At 42.0% G+C, this 25729-nt stretch overlaps 1 long non-coding RNA gene across 1 annotated transcript; it reads right to left on the bottom strand.

Annotated features, from left to right (window-relative positions):
• Positions 1–1365: 1365 nt before the first annotated feature.
• On the bottom strand, positions 1366–24703 carry LOC131830417 (uncharacterized). Its single transcript, XR_009353146.1, has 3 exons — positions 24171–24703; positions 21660–21779; positions 1366–1533 (listed from the first exon to the last, which is right to left on the bottom strand). It is a non-coding gene; the product is annotated as an uncharacterized LOC131830417 (long non-coding RNA).
• Between the last annotated feature and the right edge of the window lie 1026 nt (positions 24704–25729).

Genomic DNA, 25729 nt, shown 5'->3' with positions numbered 1-25729 from the left:
TGTTGAGCCACATAAGATGTTCAGGAAGCTGATTTTGCAGAAGAAGCAAATTCAATATGTGTGCCAAGATTTGGAACCCAAAGCACGAGACGATCAGGAAGAAAGACAAGAATAATGGCACACCTTCCCCTCGCGGGGTGTCTTCTGACCCAGCCAGGGTGCCTGCTCCGCGTGGCCCCCACAGTAGAAAGCAGGCAGTTCTCCCTCCATTGACTTTCTTCTGCTCCTGGTCTTCTGTCGATCTTCCTGACTTCGCTTATTACTGAAGGAATGAAGTGTTGACACACGCCACAGCACGGGCGGACCTTGAAAACAGCGTGCCGAGCGAAAGAAACCAGTACACAAGCCACGTATTATGTGATTCCATTGATATAAACAGACAAATCTCTAGAACTAGGAAGTACATTTGTGGTTACTTAAGGCTGAGATGAGGGGAAGGAAGGAGACCAGGCAGGGACAACCAAAGGACATGAAATGATGAAGTCCTGAAGGACGTGAAGTAAGGAAAATATTCTCAGATCAGCTGTGGTGATGGTTGCACAGCTCTGAATAGCCACAAAGTACTGAATTATACACGTTGGAGGCATGAGCTGTGTGTGTGAATTATATCTCAGTAAAGCTGTTACCAAAAAATCCCACCAGCACAACAAACCCTTTATGGCTAGTTGCTTTATGCTTTATGTAAACATTTACCTATGTTCCTTTATGCTTTCTGCAAAAATTTACATAAATCCTGTTGCAAGTCCTTTCTGGAAAGGACACTCGGGGCATTAGCTGCGCAAGTGACTGTATGTATTCCATGTACGTAATTCAGAATTTCCCAGAGGGCACTCGGGTTTTAGCTCTTAGTAGTAATGTGTGGGGGCGCCTGGGTGGCTCAGGGGGTTAAAGCCTCTGCCTTCGGCTTTTCCCTGGTCCCAGGGTCCTGCGATCAAGCCCCACATCAGGCTCTCCACTTCTTGGGGAGCCTGCTTTCTCCTCTCTCTCTCTGCCTGCCTCTCTGCCTACTTGTGATCTCTGTCTGTCAAATAAATAAATAAAATCTTTAAAAAATATAGTAATGTGTAATGGGGGTACCTGGGTGGTTCAGTCGGTTAAGCGTCTGCCTTCGGCTCAGGGCATGAGCCTGGGGATCTGCAATCGAGCCCCACATCAGGCTTCGAGCAGGAAGCCTGCTTCTCCCTCTCACACTCCCCTTGCTTGTATTCCCTCTTTCACTGCCTCTCTCTCTCTGTGTCAAATAAATAAATAACATCTTAAAAATTAGTAATGTGTGATACTGATTACCTTTCAGAAGGTTTCACAATCAAGAAATGTGGGAATGACAGAGTTAAACAAAATTAAACAGGACCTTTACTGTTGGAGTGCTTAAAGTTTTAATAGGCAGACATGCATTGTGAATCTCCAAGAGGGGAACGCATGCATGGTTTACCAAACTGGTTTAATCTTGAAACCTTCCGTCACAGAGCATCGTGCAGAAGCAGTCTTCCATAACATTATGCTGGTATAAGTCTCTAATCTCAACAGGGAACTCTGGAAGCAAATGTAATCATGCAAAAATTAATACAGGCCTTCACACACTTGAAATATTTTCAATCACATGTCTGCGTCAGTTTCTTAGAGTTCGGTGGCAGTTTGCTTTCTCAATTGTTTGCATTCTGTATTTAATATTTTTAAACATAACGAATGTGGCTTAGAGTAAAAATTCGCTTCTTTGTTACATAAGCATTCGTCTGTTATAACTCTACTTGCTTCTATGAAACGGAGTTTGTCTTATTTTTCTCCTGAAATAGAAAGGCACTCAAAGAACATATAAAATTCCTCAGTAATCCTTCTGTCCCTGAACCATAGATCAAATCATTCTCACAGAATTCCACTTACTGCATTTCTCAGCAAAGATGCATTGGCAGGCTAACTAGAAGAAGTTTCAAATTACTCAGACTTTATTAATTTTACAAAATATGCTTTGAAGTACTATGAGAATAATTAAAATAAATGGCACATTGAAATTAGTGAGTAAATGTGTGGGGGCATTACTCTGTCTTTTCTACCCCATTGTTCTCCAATGAGAACAGAAATGAGCTACAGAAAATCTGGTAATCCACATTGCATCTTTCCCCATCACTGCTTGGATTCTGCTGGCCAGACTTAGTTAGAAATCACAATTCAAGAGGGAAGGGAAGGAGCACACTGAGCACAACGTCTGGAAATGAGAAGAAAGAGTCCTCTAGGCTAAAGCGGAGAAACTAGGTGAGCGTAACAACTGTCATTAGCTTTCTTTCGCAGCTAAAAACAAGCATTTGCAAGGACAAAGCTATCCCATGGAAAAGCACAGTCTTGTGCAGTATCTTACTTAAACCATCAAATCAACCATGGGAGGTCCTCTCTCCCCATTTTACAGATGAGGAAACTGAGGGCCAGAGTAATAAATAAACCAACCCAAGATTCTCAGAATATTCTGGTACAGCAGTTGAACTGTGAGGTTTCTGGATCGAAAACACAATGACTACTCTTTCCACCCATACTCAGCTGGGAGAAGTTAGAAAGGCAGGCTGGAGAGAGATTGTGAAGGTCCCTGAACAATAAGTTTATACCGTACCCTGCAGGCAGTATGGTTGTTACTTGTTGTCTTAGCCAAATCCTTACAGATTCACTATGCTTAGGCAAATAGATAAGCTATTCTGATTCTCCTTAAAAAATTCCTGAAGATATGGCTAATTTGATCAAATGAAATCACATAATCACACTAAACATCACATGTCTTACTACAAATGTTCATTGTGTGGTTAGGCCAAGCTCTTTTTACAAGAGATTAAAGTCGGTCATTCACAAAGGATACAAATAAACCATTTCCCTGACTGAATTGTCTGTACCTATAGATTTTATACTGGAACAGAAAGTACTATCACAGAAAGTTCTTAAGTCCAGTTTTATGTACTAATCGACTAATGTATTCAACACCCACTAATTGGGCTCCTACCATGTGTTAGATATCCTGCCAGGAGCAGGACATTCCATAAATGAAAATGACATGTCCTTATCTCTTTTTTTTTTTTTTTTTTTAAGATTTTATTTATTTATTTGACAGAGATCACAACTAGGCAGAGAGGCAGGCAAAGAGAGAGAGGAAGGGAAGCAGGATCCCTGCTGAGCAAAGAGCCCGACTCGGGGCTCGATCCTAGGACCCTGGGATCATGACCTGAGCCGAAGGCAGAAGCTTTAACTCAATGAGCCACCCAGGCACCCCCATGTCCTGTCTTTATAGAACTTACAGCTAGATACAGCAAAGCATCAAGGCAAACAGTGCAATGTGGTAAAGAATACAACAGAAAGATACAGAAAAAAATTCAGAGGGATGTAGAAGCAGATAACCTAGACCTAGGGCTTGGGAGGATTCCTGGGGAGGTGGTGTGCAGGCTGAAGAAGCCATGGAAAACAATATTGTCAGGACTGGGCTGCATGAATTCTAACCCTGGCTTTGGGTTAGACTGACCTGGGGAGTTTTTAAAACTAGTGCTACCCAGAGTAGACCCTGGGGTCAATTTTTTTTTTTTTTAAGATTTTATTTATTTATTTGACAGAGAGAGAGATCACAAGTAGAGAGGCAGGCAGAGAGAGGGCGGTGGGGAAGCAGGCTCCCTGCCGAGCAGAGAGCCTGATGTGGGGCTCCATCCCAGGACCCTGAGATCATGACCCGAGCTGATGAAGGCAGAGGCTTAACCCACCGAGCCACCCAGGTGCCCGACCCTGGGGCCAATTTGATCAGAATGTCCATGAATAGGGGCCAGCAAATTGTGTTTCTAGACCTCCCAAGGTGACTCCAATGTATAGCCAGGTTTGAGACTTGCTGACTTAGTTAATACAGGCCTCCACACACTTGAAATATTTTCAATCACATGTCTGCGTCAGTTTCTTAGAGTTCAGTGGCAGTTTGCTTTCTCAATTGTTTGCATTCTGTATTTAATATTTTTAAACATAACAAATGTGGTTCCCCATCACTGCTTGGATTCTGCTGGCCAGACTTAGTTAGAAATCACAATTCAAGAATCACTGAGAGATCCTGGAGGCATCAATAGCCCATAGCAGTAAGCATACCTAAAAAATCCTGATTTCTACCTTTTTCAGAGGGGAAACTAAGTGAACCATCTCTAAATTCAGATTCATGTCCTTTGTAAAGTTGGAAGTAAATCACTTAAAAATGATCTCTTCATCACTATAATGTGACTTTTATCTTAATTATCTTGGAGTTCAAAAATATTTATGGCTGCAGGAAAATAATAAATCTTCTTTCCAAAAAAAGAGATGAATCTGAACAGTCTGAATATTGCTGGCTTTGCCTAACATCTTGAAGAAAACTGTCTAATTATTTCTGTGGACCAGTATTTTCTGGTCTCCTCTCATGGGCAGAGGGGAGCATTGCTCCTTGTTCCCTCTTTGAAATTTGGAGTGGTCATGCGACTTTCTTTAACTAATAAATAGTGGACAGAATCAACCTATGTCCTTTCCCTGAGGAAATATTTCAGACTGGTCATCTTCTGTTTTTTGGTTTTTAATTTATTTACTTATTAGACAGAGGGTAAGAGAGAGAGAAAGTACAAGCAGGGAAAGCAGCAGAGGGAGAGGGAGAAGCAGACTCCCCATCAAGCAGGGACCCGGACGTGGGACTCAATCCCAGAACTCTGGGCCCATGACTTCAGCGGAAGGCAGACACTTAACTGACTGAGCCACCCAGGCACCCCTTAGGCTGGGCATCTTATGCTCTCTTCCCTTGCCTTCCCCTCCATTATAAGATGAACGGACAATGAGGTCAAAGCAATTGCTATGCTGAACCACTTGGAAGAGCAGTCACCTTCCAGAACCACTCAGGCTTATAGTGCTCTTTTTGAGCTCAAGAAATAAATGTTTTTTGGAGCACCTGGGTGGCTCAGTCAGTTAAGCCTCAGCCTTCAGCTCAGGTCATGATCTCAGGGTCCTGGGATCAAGCCCCTCATTGGGCTTCCTGCTCAGCAGAGAGCCTGCTTCTCCCTCTCCCTCTGCCTGTCTCTCTGCCTTCTTGTGATCTATTGCTCTGTCAAATAAATAAATAAAATCTTTTAAAAAAGAGAGAAAGAAATGTTTGTTTTTTAAAATGGCTAAGATGTTAGGGTTGTTGGTTTCTGCAACATAATCTAGCCTCACCTAGTAACTATCTTCTCAATCAGGTAGATCTAATTTTTGTATTTTCTTTCCCTGATCAACAGACTTCCTACTCACCTACTGATTTATGATTAGTGTGATAAAGCCCTCCCCCCACTCCCCCCACCCCCATTCTTCCTACCTTCCTTCCTTCCTTCTTCCCTCTTAGTGTACATTGAAAAAGCCATTAGGTGGTTCCAAGCAGGAAGGACAGCCAGAAAGTAGTTGTTTCGATAGTGGTGCAGCAGGTTAGAGAATGTTTTGCATACAGAAGAACTGAGCAAAGAAGTAAATATACTGAAGATTAAGGAGCCAGATTTCTCACCTCCAGATAAGGGAAATTACTCATACAAGGTGGAAGAAGAGGGTCACCTGGCTGGTTCCATCAGTGGAATGTGGGACTCTTGATTTCGGTTGTGAGTTCAAGCCCCACATTGGGTGTAGAGATTATTTTTTATGTATTATTTATTTTTTTAAAAGATTTTATTTATTTATTTGAGAGAGAATGAGTGCAAGAGAGCATGAGAGAGGAGAAGGTCAGAGGGAGAAGCAGACTCTGCAAGGAGCTGGGAGCCCGATGTGGGACTCGATCCTGGAAGTACGGGATCATGACCTGAGCTGAAGGCAGTCGCTCAATCAACTGAGACACCCAGGCGCCCCTAGAGATTATTTTATTTTTTAATCTTTTTTTTTTCTTTAAAGATTTTATTTATTTGCCAGAGAGAGAGAGAGTACACAGAAGCAGGCAGAGAGGCAGGCAGAGGCAGTGAGAGAAGCAGGTTCCCCGCCAAGCAAGGAGCCCGATACAGGACTTGATCCCAGGACCCTGTGATCATGACCCGAGCCAAAGGCAGTGGGCTAACCAACTGAGCCACCCAGGCGTCCCTAAAGAAAAAATCTTAAAAAATATATGGAAGAAGGATGACAAACACTGTATTGAGTTTGAACACAAGTGGAGGCATTTTCCAAACTCATCGTTTATATACGGAGAGATATAGATACCCACATATACCTACCTCTCTCTCTATGTCATTAGTTAGATAAATAGATGGAAAGGAAAATGAATATAGATATATCTATGTTCTGTCATACTGCTTTCCACTGAGATATCCTGGAAGCATCAATAGCCCATAGCAGTAAGCATACCTAAAAAATCCTGATTTCTAAAGACCATTTTTCATTAACAGAAGGGGTCTTAGAAAAAATGACTATTTCAGGGCTAGAGGAGCAAAATGACAAGATGACTAGGAAAAATAACTTAATATCAGGAAGTAATGAGGTACTCAGAAAACAATAGGGGCATGTCAAAAGGATATAGAAGCCCATTTAAAGGGTCAACCACTGGGCAAATCTGGAACAATTTGAACATCAAAATAGATAGTGATAGGAATGGATTATAATCTATCAAATAAATATCCTTGAGTCCATGCAGATTTAAACAAACAAATGAATAAATAAATGGGGAGAAGAAAGGGCTCTTTTATAGCAGAATGCCAACTATTAAATGTAGAAGAAATGGAAAAAAAATCACCATTAGGCAACACTCTTAGTAATAGTTCAGGCAAGAAATGTCAATGAATGCTAAAAAATTTATGGGTGAAAGTTAGGTGCAAATGGAATATTTACATAGTTGCAAAATAACTCCCCACTGAAGACAATTATAAAGGGGAAGAGAAGAGCTTTCCAGCGAAGTAAACGTAGGCCACCTTGTTCAAGTATAACATCAAATGTAACATAACCAGATTGAAATTATGTAGCACCTGAAATTAGCATTGCTCTGGGCGCCTGGGTGGCGCAGTGGGTTAAGCTGCTGCCTTCGGCTCAGGTCATGATCTCAGGGTCCTGGGATCGAGTCCCGCATCGGGCTCTCTGCTCAGCAGGGAGCCTGCTTCCTCCTCTCTCTCTCTCTCTGCCTGCCTCTCTGCCTACTTGTGACTCTCTCTGTCAAATAAATAAAATTTAAAAAAAAAAAAAAAAAAAAAAGAAATTAGCATTGCTCTGATATTTCTGACAAAAATGCATGCAGAACCTGAATCTAATTATAGGAAAACCTAAGACAACCCTAACTCTATAAAATAATTTGCTTGTTGTCTTTAAAAATGTTATAGTCATGAAAATCGAGGAAGATCATGGAATTATTCTGGATTGACAGAAACTGAAAAGGCATGATAACTAAAGGCAGCAGATGAGACCATATTGATAGTGTATTGCCATTTTGCTATGAAGAATGTTACTAGAAAAATTCATGGTTCTTGATTAGGGTCTCTGATTAATGGATATATAGGAGTTCTTTTTTTTTTTTTTTTAAGATTTTATTTACTTATTCAACACAGAGAGAGAGCTCACAAGTAGGCCGAGAGGCAGGCAGAGAGAGAGGAGGAAGCAGGCTCCCCGCTGTGCAGAGAGTCCAATGTGGGGCTAGATCCCAGGATCCTGAGATCATGACCTGAGCCAAAGGCAGAGGCTTAACCCAGTGAGCCACACAGGAGCCCCTATAGGAGTTCTTTGAACTGTTCCTGAAACTTTTCTGGAATTTTGAAATTATTTCAAAAATAAAAAGGATTAATATTGTTGCAGTGTGAAGTACTTCTTATAGACTTATTATTCAGGTTTATAATCTAAAGTGGAAAATGTGGGAAGTTTGAGAGGAATCTCAAACTATTTAGTTAGGTTACAGTATGGTTTTTCTCTCTCTTTTTTAGGTAACCTTTATGCCCAGTGTGGAGCTTGAACTCATGACCCTGAGATTTAGAGTCCTGTGCTTTACCAACTGAGCCAGACAGGCACCCTTCTTCCTTTTTTTTTTTTTTTTTTTGTAAGAAATACCTGAAATTAGGGACCTCAATTTTTTTTTAATTTAATAAATTTTTTAAAAGATTTTATTTATTTTTTTGATGGAGATCACAAGTAGGCAGAGAGGCAGGCAGAGAGAGGGGAAAGGAAGCAGGCTCCCCGCTGAGCAGAGAGCCCAATGCAGGGCTCAATCCCAGGACCCTGGGATCATGACCTGAGCCGAAGGCAGAGGCTTTAACCTACTGAGCCACCCAGGTGCCCCTTAAATTTTTTTTTAAGTTTGTCCTTATCTAAGTTCGTTTCCTACATTTTATCACTGAACTCTGATGGGTTCTAAAGAGTTATGGGTATGGCAACTAGGTCAGTGTATAATATTAACAACCAAAAAATTATTTCCATCCAGGTCTTTAGTAACTTGAATGGATATCGAGAGCATATGCCAAAAGAATATGCCAACAGAATGACTCAAGAGGCCATTAAATTTAAAAAATAAAGGAAAAACAGACGCCAAGCATTGAGCCTTTTCTCCATGCTTAACACAAATAAATTCCTTTGTGGAAGAAAATCAAACAAAGATTTTTGAAAAATCCTCCTCAAAAAAATGTAAAATGTCATTTTCTTTCTTATCATAAGTAGTTTGTAAAATAAACAAGAGAAAATTTTATTAAGCAAACGTATTATTATTTTCTTTCCATAAGTGTATGTAAATAGTCTGCAAGTTGTGCCAAAAAGGGCGGCTCTTCCACTTGCTGGTAAATAGGTAGCCTATTGATAGATCTACCACACATCTCCCGTCACTGCCTTTTGGGCCAAATTCTACTCATTTACTGAAAGAAACTCATCAGGGAGTTCAAAACTCTTGGCTTGCTAAATCTAGGGGCTGGCCTCTGAGGGAGCTTTCAGAGACTGGATTTGAGCCTCAGGTTGCTTTCCTCCACAGAAGCATGTGCAGTCTGTCTATCGTCACCATCATTCACACAGCAAGGGATTTGCGTTGGATGTCTGCCTCTGTCAGACATGAGAGCCAATCTGGACACGACACTACGCGATGGGAGAACACAAAACCTAGAGAAGTGGAGACCCTGCCTTGAACATACAGCCATATTGAAAAAGTACCAAGGGGCTCCTGGGTAGTTCAGGTGCTTAAGCGGCCAACTCTTGATTTTGGCTCAGGTCACAGTCTACAGGTCCTGGGACCAAGCCCCTCATGGGGCTCCGTGTTCAGTGGGGTGTCTACTTGAAGATTCTCTCCCCGCACCTCAGGCCCTTCCCCTGCTCTCTCTCGCTCAAATAAATAAATAAATCTTTAAAATATATATATAAAAAAGAAAATACTAGTTATCAATTTATCTGCCATCCATTTAATATCATACTGCTTCCATAAAAAGCAAAGATAAGAAAGTGTCACAGTTCTGAAAGTTTCACAAAAAGTTTTTTATTTACCTCGACATTGAATGACTTTGTGACCTCCTTAGAAGTATATTAAAATGAATAGAGCAGAGACAGGCAAGTAAGCTATCAAATAAGTTTCCACTCACCATATTCTCTTTAACTCAATGCTTTAAGCAACTTAAAATCTGATGTTATAAACAGTTCCTCTGCTGTCCCTTGCTTTATTTATTTGCTTCGGCTCCCCTAATGAAGTACCACAAACTGGGTAACTTACAGAATGAAATTTTTTTTTCACAGTGCTGGAACTAGAAGTCAAAGAAGCAGGTGTCAACAGGGTTGGTTCCTTCTTAGGCCTGTCTCTTTGATTGGCAGATGGCCGTATTTCCCTCCCTGTCTCATTCCTTCTATGTGTGTCTATGTCCTGATCTCTTCTTAGAAGGACACCAAAAGATTAGGGGCACCCCAAATGACCTCCTTTAATCTTAATTACCCCTTTAAAGGCCCAGTCTTGGGGCTTCTGGGTGGCGTTGTTGGTTAAGTGTCTGCCTTCAGCTCAGGTCATGATTCCAGGGTCCCGGGATCGAGTCCCATATCAGGCTCCCTTCTCTAGGATGAGCCTGCTTCTCCTTCTCCCTCTGCCTGCTGTTCCCCCTGTTTGTGCTCTCTCTCTCACTCTGTCAAATGAATAAAATCTTTTAAATAAATAAATAAATGCCCTATCTCCAAATACATTCTGAGGTGACAGGGTTAGGACTTCAACATAGGAATTTGGGAGGACACATTTCAGCCCTTAACAGTAATGCTAAATACTGCTTAAGAATTATTTTTTGTTGTCTGGATTAGGCAAAGTCCACACATTATCAGAAGCGACATATCCAATAATGTCAGGGTTATCTTGACAACTTCAGAGCTGAGGTCATATTTCTTAGCCCACTAATTCAGATCTGGCTCAAGTTTCTCTGTACTCAGTCTTTGGGAAATCAGCTCTGTCATTAAATTCCAACTTGATCTCTGTCCTTCAGGGAGTTAGAGTTGGGTTTTGTTTTTTGTTTTTTGTTTTTAGTCAAGATACTATGGGGTGTAAAAAGAAAATACTATGGGCTTGAAGATATGATTGAACCCCTCTGTTAGTACTTATGGTGATTTTAAGAGCAGTTGTGGTCCAACCCAAGAAGATTCCCACCACAATCACTATCTCATGGCCACAATTTCTATATGAGCAAAGATAGCACTTGAGAACATAGCTTTAAGGATTGCCTTTTTCCAAAATCCACTGTTACAGTACTCAGGAAGGATATGGTGAAACTCTCATATATTACTAGTGCAATGCAGTCTAACTGACAGTAGCTGTCAAAAGTAAAAATGCATTAGGGTGCCTGGCTGGCTCAGTCTGCTAAGCATCCAACTCTTGATTAAGGCTCAGGTCATTATCTCAGGGCTATGAGATCAAGCCCCATGTGGGCTCTGTGCTCAGCCACATGGTCAGCCTGATATTCTCTCTCCCTCTTCTCTGCCCCTCCCCCATCTTAAAAAAAAAGTAAAAATGTGTAATACATTTTAATTCTGAAATCCACTTCTGAGCACTTACTCTACAGAAAAATGAATGTACATATATATTTGAGATTTTATATATATAGTGATGCAGTGGATGTAGAAATTCATCACAGTAATAGTTATCACTTCAGAAGATGAGAAACAAATGTCCATCATAAGAGAGTGGTTATATTACCTTGACATATGCATATGACAAGGAAGTGTGCAGCTATTTAAAAAACAGCTCTTTTTGATCATGGCTAGCTAGGTTATTCAGATCAGCCCTCCCACTGAAGCAATTAAAAATGCTGGGTAAAAAAAAAAAAATGCTGGGTAAAACATTAAAAAGTATACATCCCTTAAGACAAGGAAGATCTGACAAATGTAAAAGATATCTAAGCCAAAAGCAGAACACTAGAGAGGTGAGTTTGTAATAGTCACTTAAGTCCTGAGATAATTTGTCAAGCCCAGCAACTATGAACTTCTGTTTATTGGAGGAAAAAAGAAATCAGAACCCCACCCCAGGTTGGGACTATAACAGAAAACTCCCACAATAAGAAGGGGTTCCAGGGTAAGATGGAACCAGGAGTAAAACCAACACTAACCCCAACCCCAGGGGAAAGCAGGGGAAGTTGCCTTCATACTGGGCTGAACAGTGAGGGGAAACCCCACCCTGAGATTTATTTTTTAACCGCTAATGGCCCTCACAAAGATTTTTACCTCAAATTTACATCATGTGGGTGGGCCAAAAGAACCTTATGTGGTGAATTTAGCAAAGTGTTCCCAGACTGACAGTGCAGTTATTCATGTGACAACGAAGACAAATCCTCTCTAGAAGGGGCACCTATATTCGTGGCCTTGAAGAACCACCACCTATTATTTTGCAAGGGCAATGAGAAACACACATGAAAAATAACCAAGGGTCCAAGGAAATGAGGCTTCATGAACAAGAACAGCAGTGATAACAGAAAGTAGAAACAGACCCACAAGTAACTGAGGTATTGGAATTATTAGAAACAAGCTTGATAATGTCTGCAGATAAAGAAAATGTAAGAAGTGATCTAGCATATTTGAATGTGATCTAAAGTGAATGTCTAGAAATAAAACTAATAAGCTAAAAATGCAGCATATGAGGTTAACATCAGCATTAGACAGAAGAAAGTATCTGGAACATAGCCAAAGGAAGAAAAATGGAAAAAAATGGGAGAGAGTAAAGGCATGGAATATAGAGTGGTAAGGCCTAACATACATTTAAGAGAAATTAAATTTTCCATGCACTGAAAGAAAATAGCTGCCAATGTATCTTATCTATTTATTTCCCAGCAAAAATAACTTTCTATAAAGGAAAGTACAGATAACTTATTACCAGCTGACTCTCATTCAGAGAGATTCTAAAGAGGGTATTTCAGTCAGAATGTAAGTGAGCTCAGACAGAAGGTGTGAGATGTCAGAAGGAGTTAAACATAGAAAGAGAGAGAGAGGACAGAAGAACGGCAAGCAGCAGGACCTAAAGGCAGAGGGTTGAACAAAATTTGGATAAACCTAGCCTACACATATGCCATCTTCTTTCTCTGCTCCATGCCACTTTTGGAGTAGAATTGACAAGTGCCCAAATACAGAATTAGTCATAACAAAAGGGAAACCACCAGTTAGAGACAGATAACATCAGGGGACAGTGATGTTAATCTGTAGGCATGGGAGGGGGTGGTTGTCAAACATCCTGAGCAATTAATATGACAAAGGGAATGAAAATGAATGAACACCAACAACACTATTGAAAATGGTAGGAACAATCTCTATGAAAGTGGTCATGAATCTGGACAATGATACATTAAAAACTGCAGTCCTTATGTGGAAATAAGAGCATGAGGAGCTCAACATGTCATCTTTATCTCAGTTCAGCCCCAATTCTGCAGGTCCCAAACCCCAATTTCTCAGTGGGTCCTGAAGTGAAAAGTCTTTTTGAGATTGGCTCTCAGTTGTCCACTTATTAAAGTATAGCTTCTTCAGTTTCCAGAATGCTTGCATCCACTTTTAAGGTCCTCTGATGCCAGAACTAAGGTGAAATAAGAATGCATATTTGTATTTTCTTAAATGTGGCTAAAGAAACTCTGGAAGGATGACCTTTGTGTGTTGGAAGCCAAATGGCTAAAGGATAAGAGTGAAGGAAGACTTTCTGGTATAAATATTCATGTGGTTCACTACTGGAAAAAAATTTAATTAAAACTATTCTTTGCCTCTCTCTGAAAACTCTTCAAGACTTAGCCTGTCTGAACAACATGGTGCCTCTTAGAGGGGTCCTCTCCTCTGTTGTTACCGTGCTGACATAAATCTAGACCATATATACCTTCCTGCCTTTAGATGCACACTTCCTGACTCCTGTTGCTCAGCCACAGTTCCCTTTGGTTCTCTGGGGCACCTGGGCACACTGTTGGAGAACTGTGGACATTGTGGTTAGTTGCTCAGTACCTAGATTTAGTTGCTTGGGTTCAAATTGTGGCCCTTCCCTTGCAGTGTGAGCTTAGATGGGTAATGATGCCTCCCTGAGCGGTAGTGCTCCAAGCTGTTGATGGAAATTATAATAGTAGCAATTTCATAAGGCTATAACAAAAAGTTAATGAGTATCTATAAACCCCCCGGGGGAGGGGTGGGGGATAGCCTGTCATTTAATCTCTAGAATGTAAGTCCCCCCACCCCGTAGTGATCTGTATTGTATCTCCAGTGCCTTTTCTTTTTCTGTTTTTTCTTTTTTCTACTTTAAATAAACCACAAAGAGGGCAGTCCGGAGTCTAATGTAATTAACAGGGGGCAAACCACAAAGGAAGTTAGATTTCTACAAGTACAAAGCAGGAACAAGGTCTTTGCTTTAGACTGAATGCTTGTGCCCCTGGTAAAATTCCGTATGTTGAAACCTAATCCCCAGGGTGCTGATATTGGGACGTGGGCCTTTGGGAGCTGATCAGATCATGAGGGTGGAGCCCCAGTTGTGGGATTACTGTCCTCGGAAAAGAGACCTCAGAGAGCTCCTTCATCTGACGTGTGAGAACAACAGTGAGAGGGCACTGTCTGGGAGACACTGAACCTGCCAGTGCCACAATCTTGGACTTTCCAGCCTCCAGAACTGCAAGAAATAACTTTTTAAAATTCACTCAGGCTATGGTAGTCTGGTATAGCAGCCTAGAAAGACAGTCTGTTTCCAGTTCCTGGATAGAAACCTCATCTTCACTATGGGAATGAAGGAGGCATGTAGTTTTTTGCACGTGCATTCCTGACATTTGGTGTCTACTTTGTAAGTAAATTTTATTTTTCTGGCCCTCTCTCTGTCGGGTTTTAATCAGTGGCTCCTTCCTGTGCTATATTAAGGTTTTAGCAAATGAATGCAGAGGCCAGAGAACATGGGGAGAGTTGGAGGAGGGGATATCGTCCAGCAGCCCCATTCCCTTTGGTCGACTTAATGCAGCTGTCATCATAAGGCACTTCTCTGACTCGCACCAAGATGTGCTGGATTATTCTCTCCAACAGCCTTCCATTTTACATAAGGCCCTTTCTTTTCTTTCCTTTCCTTTTCTTTCTTTCTTTTTTTTTTTTTTTTTAAGATTTTATTTATTTGGCAGGGAGAGAGACAGCCAGAGGGAACAAAAGCAGGGGGAATGGGAGAGGGAGAAGCAGGTCTCCTGCTGAGCAGGGAGCCCGATGCAGGGCTCGATCCCAGGACCCTGGGATCATGACCCTAGCTGAAGGCAGACACCTAACGACTAAGCCACCCAGGCGCCCCAATAAGGCCCTTTCTGATGAAGTTCCCATAGCAATCATGTTTCTCTCCAAATGATTCCCCCTTTTCTTTTACATTCTAACTGCTCAGCCATTTTTTAAGTTTATTTTTCAAGTATATAATTCAATGGCTTTTAGTATATTTATGAAGTTGTGCAACCATCAACAGTATTTCCAGGACATTTTTATTATTCCCAAAGGAAACCCCATAGCCATTAGTGTTCCCATTGCTTCCTTCCTCCAGTCCCTGACAACCATCCATCTGCTTGCTGTTGCTATAGGTTTGCTGATTATGGACATCTAATTTATTTTATTTTTTTTTTTTTTTAAAGATTTTATTTATTTATTTGTAAGAGAGAGAGAGAGTGAGAGCGAGCACAGGCAGACAGAGTGGAAGGCAGAGTCAGAGGGAGAAGCAGGCTCCCTGCGGAGCAAGTAGCCCGATGTGGGACTCGATCCCAGGACACTGGGATCATGACCTGAGCTGAAGGCAGCTGCTTAACCAACTGAGCCACCCAGGCGTCCCTGGACATCTAATTTAATGGAGTCATACTATATGTGGTCATTTGTGGCTGACTTCTTTCATTTAGCACAGTGTTTTCAAGGCTCATCATCGTGTGTATTAATAATTCACTCCTTGGGGCGCCTGGGTGGCTCAGTGGGTTAAAGCCTCTGCCTTTGGTTCAGGTCATGATCCCGGGGTCCCGGGATCGAGCCCCACATCAGGCTCCCTGCTCAGCAGGGAGCCTGCCTCCTCCCCTCTCTCTGCCTGCCTCTCTGCCTACTTGTGATTTCTGACTGTCAAATAAATAAATAAAATCTTAAAAAAAAATTCACTCCTTTTTGTCACTGAATAGCGTTCTGTTATATGGATATACCACTTTGCATTTACCCATTCATCAGTTGATAGACATTTGAGTTCTTTCCACGTTTTGTCTACTATGAATAATGCTGCTGTGAACATTTTTATACAGTTTTTGTGTGGGCATATGTTTTCTTTCTTTTTTTTTTTTTTAATTTGGGGTGTCTGCATGGTACAGTCGGTTAAGCATCCGACTCTTGGTTTCAGCTCAGGTCATGATCTCAGGGTCATGGGATTGAGCCCTGGGTCTGACTCTGTGCTCAGTGTGGTGTCTGCTTGAGATTCTCTCTTTCTCTCCCTCTCTCCCTCTGCCCCTCCTGCTTGTGCTCTTGCTCTCTAAAAGATTAATTTATTTTATTTTAGAGAGAGAGAGAGCACAAGAGGGGAGAAGGGCAGAGGGAAAGGGAGACAAAGAATCCCAAGCAGACTCCATGCTGAGTGCGAAGCCCAACTGGGGGCTCAATCTCATGACCCTGAAATCATGACCTGAGCCAAAATCAAAAGTCAGATGCTTAACTGACTGAGCCACCCAGGAGCCCCATCTTTTTTTTTTTTTTTTTTAAGTTTTATTTATTTAAGTGATATCTATACCCAACATGGGGCTCAAACTCATGACCCTAAGGTCAAGAGTTGGATACTCCACCCACTGAGCCAGTGAGATGCTCCTGTCTGGCCTTATATTTTCTTTTCTTTTCTTTTCTTTTCTTTTTTTTTAAAGATTTTATTTACTTATTTGTCAGAGAGAGAGCAAGCGAGAGAGCAAGCACAGGCAGACAGAGTGGAAGGCAGAGTCAGAGGAAGAAGCAGGCTCCCTGCGGAGCAAGGAGCCCGATATGGGACTCGATCCCAGGAAGCTGGGATCATGACCTGAGCTGAAGGCAGCTGCTTAACCAACTGAGCCACCCAGGCATCCCTGGCCTTATATTTTCAATTCTCATTCATACTGCTCACATTGAATTGAACTAGGAGTGGAACAACTCAGTTCCTACCTAGGGGTAGAATTGGTAGGTCATTAGGACTCTATGTTTGATATTTTGAGGAACTGTCAAACTGTTTCCCAAAGTGGCTATACCATTTTACATTCCTGCCAGCAATGTATGAGGGTCCCAACTTCTCCACATCCTTGTCAGCATATATTATTATCTATTTTTTTTTTTTAATCATAGCCATCTTAGTGAGTATGAAATGGTATCCCATTGTGGTTTTGATTTGTATCCCTCTCCCTTTTTTTTTTAGGGAGAGAGAGAATAAGAGCCAAGCAGAGGGTGTGAGGTGAGGGGAGAGGGAGAAAGAGGGAGAGGGAGGAGCAGACAGAAAATCTATAGCAGACTCCACAGCCAGCGTGGAGCCCCACAAAGGCTCCATTTCATGACCCTGAAATCATGACCTGAGTTGAAATCAAGAGTTGGGTGCTTAACCCACTGAGTAACCCAGGTGCCCCTCCTTTTTTTTTTAATTTAATTTTAATTTTTAAAATATGATCTCTGCACCCAAAGTGGGGCTTGAACTCATAATCCCAATATCAAGAGTCACACACTCCATGGACTGAGCCAACCAAGCACCCCTTGATTCGCATGTTTCTGACAGATAATGATTTTGAACATCTATTCAAGTGCTTATTGGCCATTTCTTTGGGGAAATGCCAATTTGAGTCTTCTGCTTTTTAAAATTGGACCATTCATTAATTGTTGAGTTGTTTTTATAGAGTCTTTTTTATAGGCACTGGTTACTAATCCCTTATCACATATATAATTTGCAAACATTTTCTCCCATTTGTGGATGGTCTCTTCCTTCCCTTGATGATGTCCTTTGAAGTAAAAAAAATTTTTTTTAATTTTAATTTTGATTAAGTCCAGTTTATCTTTTTTCTCTTCTGTTGCTTGTGCTTTAGGAGTCAAATTCAAGAAACCTTTGCATAATTCAAGGTCATGGAGGCTTTGCTTGTATGTTTCTTACATGAGTTTTATAGTTTTGGCTCTTATATTTAGGTATTTAATCCATTTTGAATTAATTTTTGTATATGGTGTGAGATAGAGATCCAACTTCATTCTTTTCATGTGGCTATTATTAGGCAGTTTTCCCAATACTGTTTATTGTAAAGACTATTATTTTCCCCATTGAATTGCTTTGGTACCCTGTTGAAAATCAGTTGACCATAAACATAGGGTTTATTTCTAGGCTTTCAATTGTTCTTGAATTGAGGATACATATAGATGAATGGAATAGAATTGAGAGCCCATACGTCTTTTTTTTTTTTTTTTAAGATTTTATTTATTTATTTGAGACAGAGAGAGAGATTGAGAGAGAGAACATGAGAAGGGGGAGGACCACGGGATCGGAACTCAATCCTGGGACTCCAAGGATCATGACCTGAGCTGAAGGCAGTCACTTAACCAACTAAACCACCCAGGCACCCCCAGAGCCCATATTTCTTAACCAACTGAGCCACCCTGGTGCCCCTTTGAGAGCCCATACTTCTTAATAAAACTGAAAAAAAGAGAAGAATTTAGAGTCTAAAGACAAACCACACTGGCTTAATCCATCTAAATTCATAGTAAGTTTTAAAATTAAGAAGAATTAGTTTTCCAAGTTTCTTTTCCAGATTGTTTTGACTATTCTGGGTCCTTCAAGTTTCCATATAAATTTTAGGGTCAATTTGTAAATTCCTGTAAAAAGAATGGTACTGGGATTTTGATAGGAATTAAGCTGACTGATTTGGGTAGTATTATAATAGAATGATTTAGGGAGTGCCTGGGTGGCTCAGTGGGTTAAAGCCTCTGCCTTTGGCTCTGGTCATGGTCCCAGGGTCCTGGGATCGACCCCCACATCAGGCTCTCTGTTCATTGGGTAGCCTGCTTCCCCCTCTGTCTCTCTGCCTGCTTCTCTGCCTACTTGCGATCTCTGTCAAATAAATAAATAGAATCTTTTAAAAATATATCAAAAATCTTGAGGTTGGAAATCTTCCTTCTCACTCTCTGCTCTCCCTTCTTTGCTCTCTGAGTACAATCACCAATAATAGACAACTTCAGAGTGCCAAACTGGCCAAATTGGCCAAATTTAGGAATGATGGGGCCACAACTAACTGCCATAAGAGTGTAGAATCCCCTCTGTCCATGTCTGAGAGGAAAGCCAGTCTCTCTGGAAGCAAATTCCCTTAGTGCCACTGTCTAACCCTAACCCTAACCTAACCCTAATCCAAGGAGGACAGGCAAGGGCCTGGACATGTATATGTCATATCTGTCCCACTGACCAGCAAAACCTGGGGGGATTCCTACAAATGCCTCAACTCCTCCATGGTTGGTTCAGAACCAAGTGAACACTGAAGTTCTATCCAGGTGGCTGAAATTCCATCATTATCGTTATTCATGTTTAAATAATAACAATGGCTGACACTTAGTACTCAATGAGCACCAGGACCTGTTCCAAGCACTTTCAGACATGAACTCATTTAATCCTCACAATCACCATGTGAAAGAAGTGCTTATTTGAGGGATGAGAAAACGGCAGCCCAGAAGGGTCAAGTAAGTTGCTCAAAGTTACACAGCTAGCAAATAGCAGAGTTCAAATTTGAACCCCTATAGCCCAACTCCAGAGGCTGTACTGTAATCTCTTCTCTATAATGCCTTATTAAGAGCCTTTGAAATGCTTTGTCAGTTTGTTATTTACAAATAAAGTACCCATGAACATTTCAATATTTCAAATACATTAGAAAACTGGACAATGAGCAAGCTATTTTTTAAAAATTTCTTTTCAGTGTAACAGAATTCATTGTTTATGCACCACACCCAGTGCTCCATGCAATACATGCCCTCGATAATATCCACCACCTGGCTCCCCCAACCCCCCCCCCTGCCCCTTCAAAACCCTCAGATTTTTTTTCAGAGTCCATAGTCTCTCATGGTTCATCTCCCCTTCCAATTTCCCTCAACTCCCTTCTCCTCTCCATCTCCCCATGGCCTCCATGTTATTTGTTATGCTCCACAAATAAGTGAAATCATATGATAATTGACTCTCTCTGCTTGACTTATTTCACTCAGCATAATCTCTTCTAGTCCTGTCCATGTTGATACAAAAGTTGGGTATTCATCCTTTCTGCAAGCTATTTTTAAAGATGAGAAAATAACCTCTATATTCTTGTCTTCAGGATCCCTTACAGACTGTATGTTCTTCTTTTGTGTTCCTAAATTGCCTTGGATCTTACTATGATATGGGTTATTTTCTCAGTCATAGTTAGTTGGCATTCCTGCGGCAAGTTCAGGAAACACTTCTTGCTTTCCTCTATTGATTTGAGACCTACCTGAGACAGGGGCCTTAAAAAAAAAAATCATTGGGACGCCTGGGTGGCTCAGTTGGTTGGGCAGCTGCCTTCGGCTCAGGTCATGGTCCCAGCGTCCTGGGATCGAGTCCCACATCGGGCTCCTTGCTCCGCAGGGAGCCTGCTTCTCCCTCTGATTCTGCCTTCCACTCTGTCTGCGTATGCTCGCTCTCGCTCGCTCTCTCTCTGACAAATAAATAAATAAAATCTTTAAAAAAAAAAAAATCATCATCTAGGGTCTTGTACAAGGTAGGCATTCAATAAATGTTAATTAATTTAATGGAATTACCCTAAGTGAGGTGCAGGAGATGGGTAGGTTCTAATTTGGTAGAGGAGCAAAAGATCACTCTTAACACCTTTGTCAAATAGAACTTCTACAATGAAGGAATTTATTCTTTATGTACCCTGTCTAATATGATAGCTACTAGCCACATATGGCTAGCGGGTACTTGAAATATGGCTAGTGGGACTGAGGAACTAAATATTTAATTATATTTAATTTTGATTTACTTTATTTATTTATTTTTTAAAGATTTATTTATTTATTTATTTATTTGACAGAGAGATCACAAGTAGACAGAGAGGCAGGCAGAGAGAGAGAGAAGCAGGCTCCCCGCTGAGCAGAGAGCCCGACATGGGACTCGATCCCAGGACCCCAAGATCAAGACCCGAGCCGAAGGCAGTGGCTTAACCCACTGAGCCACCCAGGTGCCCAATTTTGATTTACTTTAAATTTAAGTAGCCACAGCTTTAAGTATTAGATTTTTAAGCCAGTAAATTAACATAGCTCCATATTTCTAAAACCATTGCCTGAGATTGGGGGCCTTTGTGAAATCAAGAATGTAGCGCTAGTAATGATAGGTAAGAGCAGTCAGTGAGAAGACTAACTCAAAAGAAAGTAAAATGATTTTACCTTCTAAATGGTTTTATGATAATTGTGCAATCAGACTATCTCAAGTAAAATAAAGTTCTAAAAAATTACCAGAACAAAGATCTATCAAAATTTGAAATGTACATATCTTTGAAATTACAATTCATTCTCTAGGAACTGCTTCTACTCTGACACACACAGGGATAATCACGAAACACTGCTTATAATCAGCCTGGGTGGCTCAGTTGGTTAAGTGTCTTTGGCTCAGGTCATGATCCCAGGGCCCTAGGATCGAGCCCCACGCAGAAGCCTGCTTCTCCATCTGTCTGCCGCTCCGCCTCCTTGTGTTCTTGCTCTCTCTCTCTGACAAATAAATAAAATCTTAAAAAAATAAAATAAAATAAAAATCCAGATGTAGGAAGTGAGTAACAAAAACTGTAGTAAGCAGAACAAGGGCCTTCCCAAAGATGTTCTGAGGCTAATCCCTGGTATCTACGCATTTATTACTTTAATAGCGAAAGGGACTTTCTAGATGTAATTTGGTTAAGGTTCTTGAGATGGGGAGAGTATACTGGATGACCCAGGTGGGTTAATGTAATCACAAGAGGGAGGCAAGAGGGTCAGAGTGAGCAAGAATAAGATGTGGTAACAGACACAGAGTCAGGTGACAGCATTGCTAACTGGAGCCGTGAACCAAAAATATTAGGGCAGCTGCAAGAAGCTGGAAAAGGCACCAAAGTGGATTCTGCCTCACAGCTCCAGAAGGAGTGCAGTCCTGACAACACCTTGCTTCTAGGCCAATGAGACCAGTTTTGGATTTTTGACTTCCCAAGCTAGAAATAATAAATTTGTAGTAATTTGTTATAGCAGCAATAGGAAGCCAATACAACTACTTTCATATCTTGTGGAATCCCGTGCAACCATTACAAAGAAGGAAAGACACCTACCTATTTTCCTATGGAAAGATCTCCAAGGTATATTATTAAATGAAAAAAATCAAGGTCCAGGACAGTGTGTATATTGTGGTCCCTCTTGGTTATTCAAGATATGCACATGGGCCTGTATTTCTGGAAGGCAAAGCAAAATTTAGTAGTAGCAGTTGCCTCTGGGTGGGGGCGCACAGGAGAAGGGCTGGTCTGTCTTAGAAAGGAGACTGACATTTCACAGTGTGCTTCTCCAAACTGGAATATATTTTGAGAATTGTCGCCTGGTAGAGAATCCATTCCCACACCAAATTCTCTGGGGGGACAAGATGAAGAAACAAGACCAAACTCTCCTGGCACTTTGCAGGTGTGTCCTGCTCAACTTCAGGGAAGAGGAGATAAATACCATCCCCTGACGCCAGCGACTAGCTGCTGGGTGTGAGAACCACTCTCGTGTGCTCCAGAGTAGCTAAACTTGAAGGTCAGATGGAAGCTGAGAGAAGGCGGCCAAGGTCACGGTGGGAAGAAAAAAAAAAAAAAAAGACACGAACTCCATGTCCAGAATTAGACCATTCAGAAGGAAGATATCATACTTCTTTCTTAAAGAATGTGGAGAACAAAGTGTCAGAAGGCAAATTCAGTTTTGTGAGCCGGGAACCTAGGCCAGGAAATCTAAGGTAGTTAGATAAAATCGAAGCTGGGTCTAATTATTTAGCGTGAACTGCAGAGAAAAGGAAACAGTTCATGATCACTCCTGCACACTGGCGAGGTTAGTGCCCAAGGTGAGCAAACCGTCCTACCCGGTCTGGGGGGCCTCTCTCAGCAGGAGCCGAGCTCCTCTCTCTGTGGGGAGACACCTCGCTTGGCCCTGTGGAGCCTGGGGGACACCCTGACTGATGTGACCCCAGGAGGAAGGGGCCCCCTGTGTGGGATTGCTGATGGGAGTTAGCTCTGGAAAATATGAAGGAATGGATTTTCGGGTTAGATTCCTGGTATGAAGAAAAAGCCCATAGGTCTGACATCAGTTAGTGAAGTGAAGTGATGATGACCCCTGATCCTTGGGATCCAGGACTTCTCAAAGCAGAGGAAGAAAAGGAAAGAAACCTCTAGGTCCTAAAAGCACACAAGAGCAGTTACTTAATGCTTGAATCCTTTAATTGTTCTAAACCTCAGTTTATCTGTAAATAGGAATAAATAATGAACTTCTGTGGTGAAGGGTAACAGAGCTGGTCACTGTGCTTGGCAAATACTGTAGCGCTCATTCTGTTCTGCGCATAGTACTCTACCAGCTCCCCTAGTACTCTACAAGGTCCCTTAATCTCCAGGATGGCGCCATCAGGCAGCGTCATTATTTCTCCCATTTTTCGGATGGAGAAACTGAGATACAGAGCTTTCAAGCAACTTGCCATGGTTATTCAGGAATTCAGGAGCAGAAGCAGGACTTGACCATACCTAGGCAATTTGGCATTACAGATTTCATGCTTCTCCCCTGAGCCATCCACCTCTTGTAGTAGGTGGGGAAAAATAATGGCTGCCATGTAAAGGGACCATTATTTAGTCCCATCTTATGCATCAATAAACCAAAGTTTAGAAGGATCAAGTGATCCAAATGCTCAGTAGTTGTGCTACTGTGACCCGATGTGTGGAGATCAGATGCCCCCACTGAAGGGATTCTGACAAATGCCACTAGTCCATCTGCCCCAGGGACAGGTCCACCCATCCCAGTGTGGCTGTCGGTGCTGGTGGGAGTCAGAGAGAAGGGGTCACCTAAGCATGCCTGAAAAGATGGCAGATCCCGGGACAGCCCTAGGTGTTCTGTGTTGCTGGGACACCCCCTGGATGGGTCTGATGTGACTCTGGGACAGGGGCCAAAGCAGAGTAGCAGCACCATATGGGCACAGAGACCCTACAAAAGCCACAAGACTCTTGGGGAGCCTGGGTGGCTCAGTCAGTTAAGCATCTGCCTTCAGCTCAGGTCATGATCCCAGGGTCCTGGGGTCAAGCCCCGTTCAGCGGGAAGCCTGCTTCTCCCTCTCCCTCTGCCCCTGCTTGTGTCCCCTCTCTAGCTGAGTCTTACTCTGTCAAATAAATAGATAAAACTTAAAAAAAAAAAAAAAAGCCCTAGGACTCTTTAGGTGAGGCCGCCAGGGGCCAATGCTGAGACACCAGGAACTCAAGCCATTATAAGGCCCTTAGCAATTCCTGGTCTTGTTTGGGTCAGAAGGAGAAGAGACGTGGGATCTGGAACACAGAATGAGCACCTCCTTCCTCATCAGCCCTCTGCCAGTACCTTAGCATGGTGGCCTGGGGAGGCACCTGCTCGTGGTGGCATTGCCATCTATCATACCAAGGGGGCTCTTTGAGTTCAATGTAGTTCATAAAGCTGGCTCCAGCTCAGCTTCAGAAACCACAAAAGAATGAAAAGTTTAAAGCTACAATATTGCCAAAATGACAGCAGTACTAAGGGGCATAGAACAGGTCATTAATTTAATAACTGACAGAATATAGAAAATGTTCTTTTGGAAATAGGCTCACCTATTTGCCAGGCTAGTAGGTCAGACTTGCTTAAGTTTGAACCCATTTCTTTCTTCTTCTCTTTCTTTCTCTCTTCCTGCCTTAATCTTGAGTTTGCTTCAGAGTTGTGCATCTATAAATTGCTTCTGGAAGTTGGTACTTTACAAAGATGTTTCGGGATGTGGTTGACCTGCTGTGTGATCTAGAACCATTTCCTCTTGGTGAACACTTTATTTTTATGAATCAAATGATGGTATGGGGAAACAAAATAAAAGGGGGAGTGGAGTGGAGGGGAGTCTCTAATTTGAGGAATAATGCCCTCCACCACGAGCCCATTGTTCTCTCACAATGGCAGTGATAGTTCCACTAGTGTTAGTGTAGAGGTGGGGAAGGAATGCTAGAAAACCGTTCCTAGGGATGCTGGTGGCTCAGTTGGTTAAACGTCTGTCTTCGGCTCACGTCATGATCCCAGGGCCCTGGGATTGAGTCCTGCATCAGGTTCCTTGCTCAGCGGGGAGCCTTCTTCCTCTGCCTGGTGCTCTCCCTGCTTGTGTTCTCTCTTTCTTGCTCTCTGACAAATAAATAAATAAAAGCTTTAAAAAAAAAAAAAAAAAAGGAAAAAAAGAAAGAAAACCATTCCTAGGCCAAGCCAGGTGAGAAAGGCAGATACCGTGGGGTGTCTGTAGGCTGATAACAGAATAATTTACACCTGCCAGAAGATCTTGATATTTAGATTCAGGGGGCCTGATTAAACAGGGAGGCCTATAAGATCCAGTGTAGAGGCAGGAGAAAGCCTCATATTTGTTCCAGCTTATTGCTGCGGCTCTCTCCTTGCTGCCATGACAACAGGCTGAGAGCTCTGTTGTGCAAACTCTTAGATCTCAACCCTTGATTCTACCCTGTGGACTTCCCAATACTACCTTGGAGGAGGAGGACCTGCCCTGCCACTCACTCCCAGGTTTCATAATGCATAATTCAGCTTGGTGGAGCCTCTAAAACTTAATCTTTCAATATCCAGGCCAGGGAACCTGAATGAGTTGTACCCATCTCAGTTGTATGGCTTCTGTTCAAAGACAATTGTAAAATGTTGAGCAAATCAAATAAAAGATTATACCAAATGACTATTTAGAATACCAGAGTTGCATTTGACCATGAGTAATGGAAACCAGAGAAGCAGTGGTTATGTAATATGGGAATTAATTTTGCTCCCAAAATGAGAATTTCCAAGTAGGCAGTACAGAGCTGATATGACTGTTCTAGGACATCATCCTAGAGTATGACCCTTATCCTCATGTTCATAAGATAGCTACTGGAGCTCCAGCTATCACACTGAGCGCTTAGAAGCAGAGAGAAAGAAAAACCAAGTGAAATTGGTGCCCAGTGGTTGAATCAGTAAGGTTGTTTTTATTGTTTGTTTGTTTCGTTTTATTTTAAGATTTATTTATTTATGGGTGGGGAAGAGAGCAAGCAACAAGCCAGGGGGAGGGGCAGGGGATCTCACGCAGACTCCCTTCTCAGTGCAGAACCAACTCCGGGCCCAATCCCAGGACCCTGGGATCATGACCTGAGCTAAAACCAAG

Source organism: Mustela lutreola, chromosome 4, assembly GCF_030435805.1.
Source record: "Mustela lutreola isolate mMusLut2 chromosome 4, mMusLut2.pri, whole genome shotgun sequence".
Taxonomy (NCBI): domain Eukaryota; kingdom Metazoa; phylum Chordata; class Mammalia; order Carnivora; family Mustelidae; genus Mustela; species Mustela lutreola.
The sequence above is the reverse complement of the archived record's forward strand: the minus strand, read 5'-3'. Positions and strand labels throughout refer to the sequence as shown.